A 13,398-nucleotide genomic window follows, 5' to 3' on the forward strand; every position below is an offset into this window, starting at 1 on the left:
CAGCAGCAGAAACATGAGGCTGAAATTCAACTACTGCTTATAAGCCATTTTCCAACATTTCTTCAGAAGCTCTCACAGCTCATGCATTGATGGAAAATAAGGCTTTTCACGGTTTCCCTTTCATAGATTGATCAAACGTACATACAGAGACCACCCGGGTGGATCCAAGGGCTCCTCAGTGCTACAATGGTACAGAGTCTTCTGGAGGACCCCTGTTTTATTTTGGACACAAGGATCCTGGACATAAGGAAACCTGAAAGCAATGAGAGTGGTCACAATCCACTGGACAAGGGAGAGAAGCACTCCGTGCTTCAGTGGCTGCTGCTTCCTCTAGTCCTTGGAAACGTCCCTCCCTGTGGAGCTGGAGGATGGATTTGAAGGTCTGGGGTAACTGAACCTCCCCAAGGCCGCCTTCAGCCCTCACACGCTGATGGAGATCTTCTCACTCAGATTGACTACCCTACACGCAGTGCCATAGGTCTCTCTGAGTTGCGAGTTAGGAAAACGTTCACGGCACCTGGTTTTAATATGTGCCTCTGCCCCATCGTAGACAAGGCACAATTTCTATATGAAATACGGGTAGTAGAGGTGGAGATCAGAGCATGTTTTTTCTCCCCAGCTCTCTACTACTCAGTAGCCTTCTACGTTCCTGTCACTTCGCTGGTTCTGCTCCGCATTCCTGAGACTTGCTTTCATCTCGTTTCTGGGTGGCACTGCTCTCTGCTTTGTAGCTGCTGTTGCAGTCGGAAGAACAATTTCAATGAGAGCTGACAGGATAAGGCCCCTGTGGTGTCTCTAAAATTTCAAGTTCAGTTTCTGTGAAAAATGCTTACAATGCCATAATTCAAACAGAATTAAGAGGAGTAAATAGTCTGAAATTTGTAGCTCAAAATGTGCACAGAGTGAGGGAAGACCACCTACTCACAATCGGATGGCCCGGGAGCACTGGGGGAGGGTGGCATCACGGAGAGCCACCCAGCACACAGAAGGCCCTCAGAAACAATCACATGCGCTCAAAGGCTTGAAGATACTTGAATAACAAAAAGGGGACCTCAGTTTACCCACCCTTCCTGCCATGAAATATAAGGAACCTGCAATGGAAAGACACAAATAAAAATGACTGCTTTTATGTGTGAAAAAAAAAAAGGGTGGGGGGGAGAAGATAAGTTTCAGACAAAAGTCTAAATCGAAATGTATGGGGTAAGTTAATGATGTTCACTTTTGTCGGGGCTGGAGAGGAGAAAGGGCCAAAGTTACGTTAAGCAGCAAATGTAGCAAATTAAAATAAACTTCAGAGAATTAGGTATTTAACTGCAGGTATTAGGTATTTAGATATTTTAAATATTACTCTAAATTGTATGTTTGTTTCATTATATTTGTGTTAATAATGTTTACACTTGGCTCCTTTTAAATAAGATCTTTTGCTACTTAAAAAAATAGACATAATTGAGTGGCGAAATGTTCTTCTCTCTTTATTCATACTGAAGGATCGTGAAGACATGAGTTTTACCCAAAAGAGACAAGAAAAAGGAATATACAAATAGAAGATAGAGGGAAACGATAAAAATACATATTAATCTTGCTTTACACCAAACGTGTTTCTTATAACCCCCGTGTACTGTTATTTATTTTTTTTTAATGTTTTTTGAAGAGGCAACTATTGAAAAGGATAATTTGGGTTTATATTATTCTCTTAAGGGGACAAGAGTAGTGAATTTGTCTGATTTGTAAATCCTGAGGGTATTCAGATTACTTTTTAAATAATAATGTATTTACACCCCTTCTTTTGCCAAAACAGATTTGAGTTAACTACTGAGGTACAATGTTTTGCACACAAAAAATTATCGAGAGAGAGAGAGAGAGAGAGAGAGAGAGAGAGAGAGAGAAAACCCTCTGGAGCCTCTTCTCGGCTGACTTTCAGTCACAATTTGTCCTCTGTAAGGAAAGGGAAAACTGCATGAAATCCTAAGCCCACTCATTACTGTATTTCTCAGGTTAAAAATGAGAAGAATTTAAAACACCTGGGAAATAGGAAGTTTCTGGTTTACTGAGAGGCTTCGGAGTTACCTATCCCAAGTCAGTTCAGGGTTGTGTATTAATCATCTTTGACATAAAGACATAAAGTACAAGTTATTTGACTTGTTCTTAACCTGACAGCTGCTCATCTAATCCTTGTGCTCTTTTATCATTTTCTAATCAAAGACTTATTCTTCTGAATAGACAGTAAATTACACACTGGTAATACTTTTCCAGTGAATGCAAGACTACCTCTTTGGTTTGGGATAGTAGAGAAGCAGTACTTATACAAGTTGTGTGGGAAGTCAGTTGTGTGTGTGTGTGTGTATTTAATGTGCAAAGCTGAGTTTGTTTTAAAGTAAGTGATTGTGTGGTTCATATCTTCTGTGGGTGGATATAATGATCTAAGGAGGGTTTTACTAATGTAAAGTGTGATATGAATAAGTATTAACAGTAATAATGAAACCAGTTTGAAATTTACATTCGAAAATAGTGGTTTATTTAGCACCAGAGAATATAATCTACCAAGGTTTCATTTATAAGAACTATGTACCAATGCCTTTTTTCAGTTTTTCTATATTACGTTACCAGGGCTTGGTTGTAGAATTTCTAGTTGAAACTAACATAGGGGGTTTTTACTTGAAGAGATGCTTTTATTACTGCTATTTCTTGTGAGGGTAGATACCAGCCTGGCCTTCTGTTACACTAAGAAAGCCGCTGTGTGTCATGTGCAGAGCAATTAAAAATGGATTTGACTCTTGTTTTTCTCTTTCTTCCTTTTTCTAAATGTTTATCTGTGCAAAGACTCTTGAACCCCTTGAAAGAATTCTAGAAAACATGCTAGAGTGGGTAGATCAGTGGGTACCTGGAGACTGTGCCGACAGATCCGTGAGGCATTACACTGTCATACAACAAAGTAGCAAGAAAAACAGCTCCTGAAGACCAATCACTATACCTTTTTAATTTCCTATTTATTTCCCCATATTCCAATGGCAATTATTTCCTTCTCCCTTTCTTTCCAAAAATGATCTAAGAGACTATATTTCTGAAGGAGAACCACTTTGAGACAACTGTACTGGATAGTTACTTTAAGCTTTGATAAACATTTCTTGGGAGTCTGTTTTCCCAATGTCTCTAAAACGAAAGTAGAAAATCTCTCAAACTTTTAAGTCTTAACTGTAAACTGTGATTAATTAGTTTCATTTCTAAAATTTTTTTTAATTCACCATTAATATAAAGAATATAAAAATAAAATGTTACTAAGAAGTGTATAATTTCATGTATTGGTATAAAACAGATCCATCTATTTAAAAGACTATAATTAACATGAATATTTAGTCTGAAGATTGGCTTTCGACCCAAGCAGATGATATGTACTAGGTTTTTAGCAAGTTTAAACAAATCAGAGAATAATGACAATAATAGTATTTGAGACTCACAGCCTAATTTTAATCTCCCTATACAGGTAAAACTAGTAGATATGCCATTGTTTTGTGGTGTCCAAAGAAACAAAATAAATTTTCACCTGTAAAAAGAAAAATAACTTCAAAATATGGTTTATTGATGGCTAAGGCTGTGACAATACATATATTTTGATCTAAGCAGCTAACATGACTATAAAATTTAACTCTATGAAATTTGGTTCCTGGATCTTTTTTTAAATTCACCTTTTCAAAACTTTGTGGCTCTTCATGTTACTAAGGAATGAAATACCCATTGTATTAGGTGAAAAGAGCAAGGTATTACTATTACCTAAGAAATGGAAGGGGGAGCAAATAAAAGTGTACATAAAATATACACATATGCATACACATGCACACACAATGAAAGGATATGCCAAAATTATATTTTTTAAAATGTTATCTTTAAGGAAAAAGAGGACATGTGGTGGAGTGAACAGGGAGAGAAGCTAGCCTCATTTGAATAGTCTTTGTTTTCATTTTGACTTTGAAGCCCTGTATTTTACATAAATTTTTCTTAAAAAGCCCAGCTTTAAAAAGGTAAATCCCTAAAGATCTAAAGCAAAATTAAAATGATTTTATGTACTGAGTTGATGGCATAACCACACTGAAAGACACTATGTAAAGTAGCTTTAAAAGACAGTAATTTATCTATATATTCCCATTGGCATATACTCTAAAACAATAATAACAACAACAAAAAACAAAAATCTTAAACTGGTTTCAGTAATAATATTTTTGGAGGTATGATTGAAGAGATTAAATAAAAGCCATGTACTCATGAATTTAAAGTATAATTATGTCTAAGAATTCATCATATTTTTCTTCTTTAAGCAAAAAACTTTTCTTAACTCTTTCTACAGAAAAACCTAGAAATGACCAATCAGTAGCAATGAACATCCATAGGAAATAGATTATGGTCTCATTACCGTTCCCCACAGGAAGGAGTCAAAGCTTATTGGAGAAATGGCTGCTTCCAGGTCTAGGTCAGGAAAGTTACAAGATTAACCTAGATTATCTTGTCATAGCAGATAGCACAGAAGTCATCGTAGACCATTAACAGCTTATCAAAAAGGCCCAGGAGGGCTTCCCTGGTGGCGCAGTGGTTGAGAGTCCGCCTGCCGATGCAGGGGACACGGGTTCGTGCCCCAGTCCGGGAGGATCCCACATGCCGCGGAGCGGCTGGGCCCGAGAGCCATGGCCGCTGAGCCTGCGCATCCGGAGCCTGTGCTCCGCAACAGGAGAGGCCACAGCAGTGAGAGGCCCGCGTACCGCAAAAAAAAAAAAAAAGGCTCAGGAACCAATTTGAGATGGTGCCCATGGGCCAGAAAAGAGTAGTTTGAACATCAGTAACTCTAATAGATTGACACAAATCAAATATATTTAAAATCATGAGTTTAACTTATAATCAAAAAAATCTCATCACATTTGGAGGATAACAGAAAACTAACTCATTATTATTGAAAACTAGCATAAAAATGGAAAGAATCAAGCATTTATCCAGAAATTTTATACAAAAATGTACCTCAAGGTAGGCAAAGAGTCGATACAGGGAAATTATAACTATTCCAACTAATAAATGAAGTTGGAATGACAGAGTTAGAGAAGTACCATTTTAACCTCTTAACCTCTAATGACATACTGAAATTGATCTAGGCAATAATTATGACTGATTAAAAATAGAGGCAAGAAGACTTGTGATAGAAATTCACACCACCACCTATAAAATATTTTTGACAAAACAATTTGATCCAGCCTCCTTGTAACTTATCACTAAAGATGTCCCACCTCCTCCCCTTCCAATAAACTATGCTTCCTATTTTTCTTGCTTTTGTAATGTCCTGTCTCTTAAATCTGGGATGCCCCTGTGATTCACTTTAATTAACAGCATGTGGTAGAAATGACATTGTGTGACTTTCAAGTCTAGGTCAGAAGAAGCCTTGCATTTGAGACTTGGTCTCTTGGTACTCATTGGGGTAAGCCAGGTACCACATAAGAAGTCTATGTAAAAGTCCAACCCAGCTGTGTGGAAAAGCCACAGTGAGAGAGAGATGCAAGACCAGCCCCCAGCTATTCCAGCCTTCTCAGCCCAGGAGCCAGACATGTAGGTAAGAAAGCTTTCAGAAGACTCCAGCTTCAGCCACCAACTCACTGCAACGACAGGAGGGATCCCAGGTGAAAAACACCCAGCTAACCCCATCCATCCTCAAAACTCTGCGAGAGTCCATTGATGTTTTAAGGCACTAAGTTTGGGTGTTGTTTCTTTTTTCAGCAACAGATTAATGGGACAAGTCTAACATGTACGGGAAATACAGAGGGAACTGTTAAACAAAACCATGAGGAAACAAGGGAAGAGATGGGAAACCTATTATAAAAAGAATGAATTTGTATATATAAACCTTAACTAGGATTTTGTTTGTTTTATGGGTTTATTTTTTAATCCGGAGCAAATTAAGGTAACGACACTATAGCTGACATGTGATCATGACCAGGTATTTGGCCTTAAGGAATTACTGTTAAACATTTTAAGTGTGGTTGTATTTTAAAGAAACTTCTTAACTTTAAAGATACAGACCAAAACATCCATGGATGAAATATTTGTTATCTGGGGGCTGGAGGGTAGCAAATAGGAGTATAGATGAAATTAAGCCATGAGTTTATGTGTTGAAACTGGAAGTTCATTTTATTATTCTCATTACTTCTGCATATGTCTTAGTAAAAATGCATATAATTTGTTGAACTATCAATATTTGGCTATTTTTTGTTAAAGTATATAATGGACTTAAAACCTAATGCTAGCTGAAAGAAGCCATGATGTTATAATCTTTAAAGTTTTTTTTTTTTTTAGCCAAGGAAAAAAATTACTTTCACATCCCCACATGTCCAAAATATTGATCTAGATATTTAACTTTGCTTCCCCTTCTCCTGGGAAATAGGGATCATGATATCTCATTCCAGTGTATATGCTGAGTTTGATCAACTAAGACAATTTATGGGAAAAAAATGTTTTGAAAACCATACTCTGCTACACAAATGCAAAACATTATTCGAAGTAAGGATCATGTGTTTGGCCCAATATTTGGAATATATGCAGTGAACTCTCTCAAAACCTGAAAGCTAAGAACTCTGTCCTTAGTGCATTTAGCCCTAATACCAGGTACAGTGCTTAGAAAATGGAAATTCCATGAAGATTTTTTGGATGAAGGCATAAACTGGAGGGAAGAGGGCATGGAGATTTTGGATACACTTGCTTTTGCCTTTGATCCTGCATCTTTTTAAAAAGGGTCAACTGAGCAACAAGAGTGTGAGAGGTAAGTATCTTGCTGTGAACCCACCAGAACTATTTGTTCAAACACCATATACACTACATACCCTTCTACTGGTGAATTTTAGCACTGTTTTTAAGCTTTTATATGCAGAGTACAATGTGAATTACTATCTCATACACTACACCTGATCAAATCTACTTTTGTATGCTTTTGATTTTCTTAAAAAAAAAAAACTAATTATAAGAGAATAAAAGCCTGGTATTTAATACATGCTGGTCAAGTGAGCAATAAACAATTGCAAACTTTCCTAGAGGCTATTTTGCCCTGTCTCATCATCAGGAAGCTAAAGCATATGTTGGATGTTAGCCTGGATGGACACAAATGTGTCCTATTTATTCAAGGTTTCCTTTGGAGCCACAATTTATAAGTTTTGTTTCTTAGGGGTACATGTCAAACTTCATTTAGCATTTGTTGGTATCCAGATACACTGAATAGCAAAAAGGCAGCATTCGGGGGTAAAATATATGCCTGCTATATGAGCAATAATGTCAGTTTCATTTATGTAACTCACAGAAAACAAGAGGAGAAATACAATGGAAAAGCTGACAGTAGGAAATCAAGATAAAAATTATTCACTTAATTTATAAGTGTAAAACTGCATGTGGACAGGGAAAATACTAAAACAAATAGGTTTTAAATCATGTCTAAGAAGTGGATAATTTTAGAGGAAGTTCTTTTAAAATGTGCTCTTTGACCCTTAAATTTCAAACATTATATACTTATGTGAAGCATGTTTGTATGCACAATATTTTCCTTTTTCCTGAGAATGTTTTGCAAATTTTCTGGAAGAATCTGCAAATTTTAAATATACAAGGGACATTTGTGGAACCAATGCTTCGCTTTAGAACATTTTTGTGAAAAGTTGAAGTCTGATGGTCGATACAATATGCATAAAATTGACCCAGATAAAACAATTAAAATTTAAATAATTTTATACTTATAAAGTTATTTTACATTTATTATTCATTTGAAGCTCAAAACACTTCATGAGCAAAACATTATAAGCCTAAATTCATAGATGTGTAATGTGACTCAATAAAGTTTGCAATCCTAAGTCATCTACTTCCATATTATTGACTGCTTCCACTACACTACGGTACTCTGGAAAGCAGTTTCCAAGTATGACTGTGATGCTTACAACTGTGAGACAAGTTATCATGCCACTTTCAACATATCTTTTCTAAGACTGAACTCAGGATGAGTTCAGCTTAGCTTAGTTCATTCACTTTCAATGCTCTATTTTACTCCATTATGAGAATATACTATAGGTTACTTATTCGTCTCTTGATAGATATTTGAATTATTTCTCTTTTTGAAGTTATTCCCAGTGCTGCAATAAACTTTTTGTACATATCTCCTGGTTGCCACACATAAGAGTTTCTCTGGGACACAGACTTAAAATGATGATAAATTACTAACCCAGTGGTTCAAAAAAGAAAAATCAAGTTGAGTATTACAGAAGTAGAGTAAATGTCAGCATATAACTCCAATATGGTTATTTATTTATAAATTACTTACCTGTACTATTGTACTTATAACGTTTAAACCATATGTAAAAACAGACATTTCTAAGGAATTTGCTAGAAACAGGTCTAAGGAAAAGTTCTAATATGTTCTTCCTACCCCCAGTGGATGGCCTTGTGCAACCCAGGAGGCTGCTCACACAACCACTTTAGAATCACCATAACAACCTCACAAGAACTGCATTAAGAAACACAGAGACGAACTTGCATAATGGTACTGCTGTTTTGTTTGTAAGTCCACACTATTCAGTTATGTATTCAATCTATTTCTGTTCTGAAGAAATTAATGTGTCTGTCCAAATTTAAAGTAGATAATACCCAATTGTAGTTCAACAACTGTGTTTCGAATAATGTAAATGAGGATTAAAGGCACCATCTTTATATCTGACTTATGTTCCAAGAACTCAATGGAAAAACAAAAATGAAAACATAAGACTAAAAAAAAAAAAAATCACCTTTATGTTATTGGGTAATTGATTTTTTTTTAAGCTTTCAAAGTAGATAAAATCAACACCTTAAAAGACTTGTCTTTAACCCAGGCTTTCTTTTATTGACGTATATGGTTGCGGGTGCATGCCTAGAGGAATAATAGTTTGTTCCTAACAAAAGAGTCTGGATTCCACAATATGCCTTTTGCCAGAGGCCTCATTCCCCAAAGCTCACAGCTAACTGCATCTCCTGCTGTACCTGTAACAATTTAATTGTATAAGTCAGCCTAGTCAAGCATCTCCGGCTCATGACTGGGAGACATGAAATTCATTGTCATTATTGTCCCTGTCATTTTGGATCATTATATCCTGCTGCAGAATTTTCCTCACTTCAGTGCATTTTTACTTCCAGGAGCCAGGGATTATAGCTGAGGTTGGGGGGGGGGGGTGGGGGCAGGACCATGAGCTGCATTTACCTCAGGGGAGCCAGAGATTAAATTGGCTTTGCTCTCTCACGAGCTGAATTCATCTATTTGTATGCTGTGAGTTTTAGGTTGGAATAAACATGAATATTCTAGTGAAACCTGGGCTTTAATTCCCCCTTTGAAACATGGCTGTAACCAACTTCTATTTACACTAGGAAAGCCAATGTAATTTCTCGTAGGTTGCTATTTTCATATGTGCATAAGGAATACTTAAGGGCATCATCGGGTACGAAATAACAGACATCTCTCTCTGTCACCGCCTGGACTCTCAGAAGGAAGAATTTAAAGCTGTAATTTTGTTCTCCAGTTTCATCTTACAGAAGCTTAATGGGGGTATCTAATGGTTTTAAATATTTAATGATTTTTAATTATGTCTCATTTTCTGTGCACTGGATTGGATGACTGAAGTCCAACTAGAATGGCACCAAAGATCTTCTTTGGGAGCAGGGAGATTGAAGTAAAGTTGACGGAGGAAGCCCAAGTAAGTTTCTGAGGAAACTGGCTCGCCCTCCACAGCTGGCTCACATAACCTCACAGCCTGCCAAGTCACCCGAGCCTGTCGTGCCTTAAATACTTTTTGCTGACGTGGGAGAGTTGCACCAGTCACAACACTCTCTACGTGGAGACCCCCTGATCAGTGGTAATGGCCACGGACAGGGTCCAGCTGGTGGATCTCTGGTAGGATATGGAAAGGAGCAGAGAGGAAATACTAGGACACGTCTCAGGCAGAAAACCAGTGAGGCGACTGTATTGCTTTCTCTAACAGAATATAAGAAGAAAAAATAACCTAGTGTGTCACTTCCTATCCCAACTTTCACTTCAAATGGATCTTACTGAGAAATTTGACATTTACTTTGTCTATACTGAAAAAAATGGTAGTTATTCCTCCACATATGTGAGTTTGTTTCTCAGAGTTTAACAAAATATGGCAATGGATCGTACCTATGCCAAGCACAGAAGTGCCACTATAATTACTACATTTAAAAGTATGTGGTCAAAGACATAAACTTCTAGTTATAAGATAAATAAGTCCTGGGGATGTAATGTACAGTATAGTGACTATAGCTAATAATACTGTATGGTATATTGGAAAGTTGCTAAGAAATCTTAAAACCCCTCATCATATGGAAAAACAAGTTTGTAATGATGTATGGTGATAGATGTTAACTAGACTTACTGTGGTGATCATTTGGCAATATACACAAATATTGAATCACTATGTTGTATACCCGAAACCAACATAATGTTATATGTAAATTATCCCTCAATAAAAAAAAAAGGTAAAAAGTAAAAAAAAATGTATGTGGAATTTATCTTATTCCCTTTGTGGACTTTTGTGGAGGAAAAGACTTTGCCTTAATCCTATGCAATGATCATCACTATTTTTTTAGCATAAACTGTTTGCATGAATAATTAAGAAAAAATTTTTGACCTTTGTACATTTTGTACTTCAGAGGGAATATCTTACAGACCTAACATCTCAGTTTTGAAAGAATCTTAAAGATGGACTCAGTCACTGGTCCCTCCATGTTAATGGTGATGTTTAGTAGTCTGTCTGACTATATTTTCACACCATTATTTTTTCATTTTTCACTGGTACTGAAGTAACTGTGTGATGGATAACTAATCAGAGTTGTTAATTGGCAAAATTTCTTGTAGATTTTAAAAGTTCATTTAGTTACTTGTGCCACTTTTTCATTATGATCAAGATTCTCCCAAGGTGGGAATTATAAAAATTATTATTTCTGTTCACTTTTAAATGGTTAAATTTATGTTATGTAAATTTCACCTCAATAAATTATTTTTTTAAGTTAAAAAAAGTTATTTTGTGTAGCCCAAATGCATTTTGAAATCATTTGGGAGACTGTTACTACATTCTCATAATGATTATTTAAGAAGAAGAGTATTTGTTGCTGTTGTTGTTGTCAAGAAATGTTTATCTTACAAATTACAATGTTTAGACTTCAATTGCAATGGTATATGCTTAGGAAGTATATTTTCCTCTCTGAAATACTTTGGTAGCAGGATAATAATGTTATTTTTCTGGTTGAAGGGTGAGCCATCCCTTCCTTTCTCTGAGCACACATTTATTACATTTAATTCCTTTACTATATGTTCCTTTCTACCTTATTTCTATATTGGTATTTAATTTGTTCATCACACCATTAGCTTTAACAAGAGTTGCCCTATCTGTGAATACAGCTGTGAAACCATAGAACTACACTGTTTCACATTGTTGTTTTGTCTTGCCTCAGGCATGACGTAGTTGGACCTGCATCATTTCAGAACAAGATTTAAAAAGAAATTATTTCCAGTGACTAGAATTATTTTTACTTTTTCAAGACTTGGGCTTCACAATCAATTTTCAAATATCAAACTGAAATTATTTTAAATAATAATTTTTAACTTTTCAATAGCTAAACTCCTAATTTTGCAACCTGTAACAAGCTATGAAAGCCAATTCTAGATAAAAGAAATTCTTCTTCCTCTTGATTCTAATAGGATAGTGTTTCTCCTGCAGTATATGACACAGATTTCCCTTGGTTTCTCCATGTAGAATTGTTAAGAATCTATAATTCATAACAATATCAAACCAACATAACACAGATGGCACAAATTCAGATATGACAGCCACTAATATTCCTCTCAAGGAGGTTCAGATATGCACAAGCTAAAAAAATAAAAGTAACAAATAAAAGTAGTTCGTGTTCAATATATCACATGGTAGAGAAAATGGCCAAGTTCTTGAGAGAGCTTGCAAGGGAGGGATTGAAACTAAGAGGCAAAGGGCACAAACACTTTCAGGTCAGGATGGGCAGGGGGCCATTTGCAGAATGCCTTTTTATTCCTCCTGGATCAAAAACCTCTTTAATATAGTCACCCAACAAACTACAGTGGATTAACATTAAGGGTCTGAAGCAGAGAAAGAATATTCACAGTTAAGATTGTCCCTTAACATGTAGGCTCAGTCAGGGGCACCAAAAAAGTAGTTAAGTGCCCCCCACCCCGTGGTGTTTAGATGCTGGAAGGCACTGTAAACTGTGAATTTTCTAGCTTTTAATGTTTGTCTAAGACCCTTAACATTTTTCTAATATTGTTGCTCCTAACACATCTTCTTGGGTTTATCCCTGTTGCCCCATCTGCACGTACACATTTTGCATTCATATATGAAAGCCTGAAAGACAGCTAAATTGATTCAGAAACCTAACACTGAGAAGAAGAAAAAAAGGTAGGGGTAGCCTTAAGGATGTCCCATGTTATGAAGTATAAATATCAAAGTCTCCTGGAAAAACAAAACAACAAAAACACTTCTTCATGTTAAGAGTTTAGATATCTAACACTAAATACAAAAGATCACATAGTAGGGGTAAAAAAACCTCACTGACCCTATTGGGCCTTTGTGCCACAAAATTTCTAAGACTTTTTGAACATGTATAATTATCTGTGTCCAGCTATTTCTTTATAAATAGACATCCTTGGACTACTTTTAAAATCCATTCACCCTTTAAAACTATAGTAAAACTTCACAAATGGCTTTTCCTGTGTTGTTTTGTATTGTATTGTGGTCCATCTGGAGATATATTAAGTGGTTAGTTCCTTCAAATAAAAGTGTACAAAATTGTATTGTCCACACACACACACAAACACAAAGAATGAACACGTGGCCAATGGGTACTAGATAATGTCACTGTTAGAAAACATCTAACAACAATAAAATAAGCATTAAAACCTGAGGGACTGGTTTAACAGATGCGATGTTCATCTACCTTCTCACATAAATTATATGTTCAAGAATTGTGCCCTGTGCGAAATACAAACATGTCAATTTCAGCCCAGGGGCATTTTTCTCTAGGTTTATAACCCCTTGAAAATAGAGGTTTCATCTAGAAAACCTAACAGATCCTCAGCTGCTTTCAACATTATAATATATTCATAAGGCAAGTGTTCACTGGCAAACATAACAAATTAAATGGCATGAAGGTGGTGACCAAATACATAATGATGGAAAATGGACCAAACCAACCATGAGATACAAAGTCGAAATCAAAGAAGAAACGGAATATGCAAAAACAAGCAATATTAAAAGCAAAACACTATGTGGAGTGTGCGCACGTACGTTTGTGTGTTGTGTAAGATTAACATTAATTAGGAGGCAA

General features: G+C 36.1%; 1 protein-coding gene across 4 annotated transcripts in view; it reads right to left on the reverse strand.

The window, feature by feature from the left end:
- The window catches only part of GPD2 (glycerol-3-phosphate dehydrogenase 2), a 134,427-nt gene that overhangs the window by 51,444 nt on the left and 69,585 nt on the right, over nucleotides 1–13,398 (reverse strand). The gene's annotated exons all lie outside the window — the stretch shown is intronic.

This window comes from Grampus griseus (genome assembly GCF_964374135.1).
Source record: "Grampus griseus genome assembly, chromosome: 7".
Classification (NCBI taxonomy): Eukaryota; Metazoa; Chordata; class Mammalia; order Artiodactyla; family Delphinidae; genus Grampus; species Grampus griseus.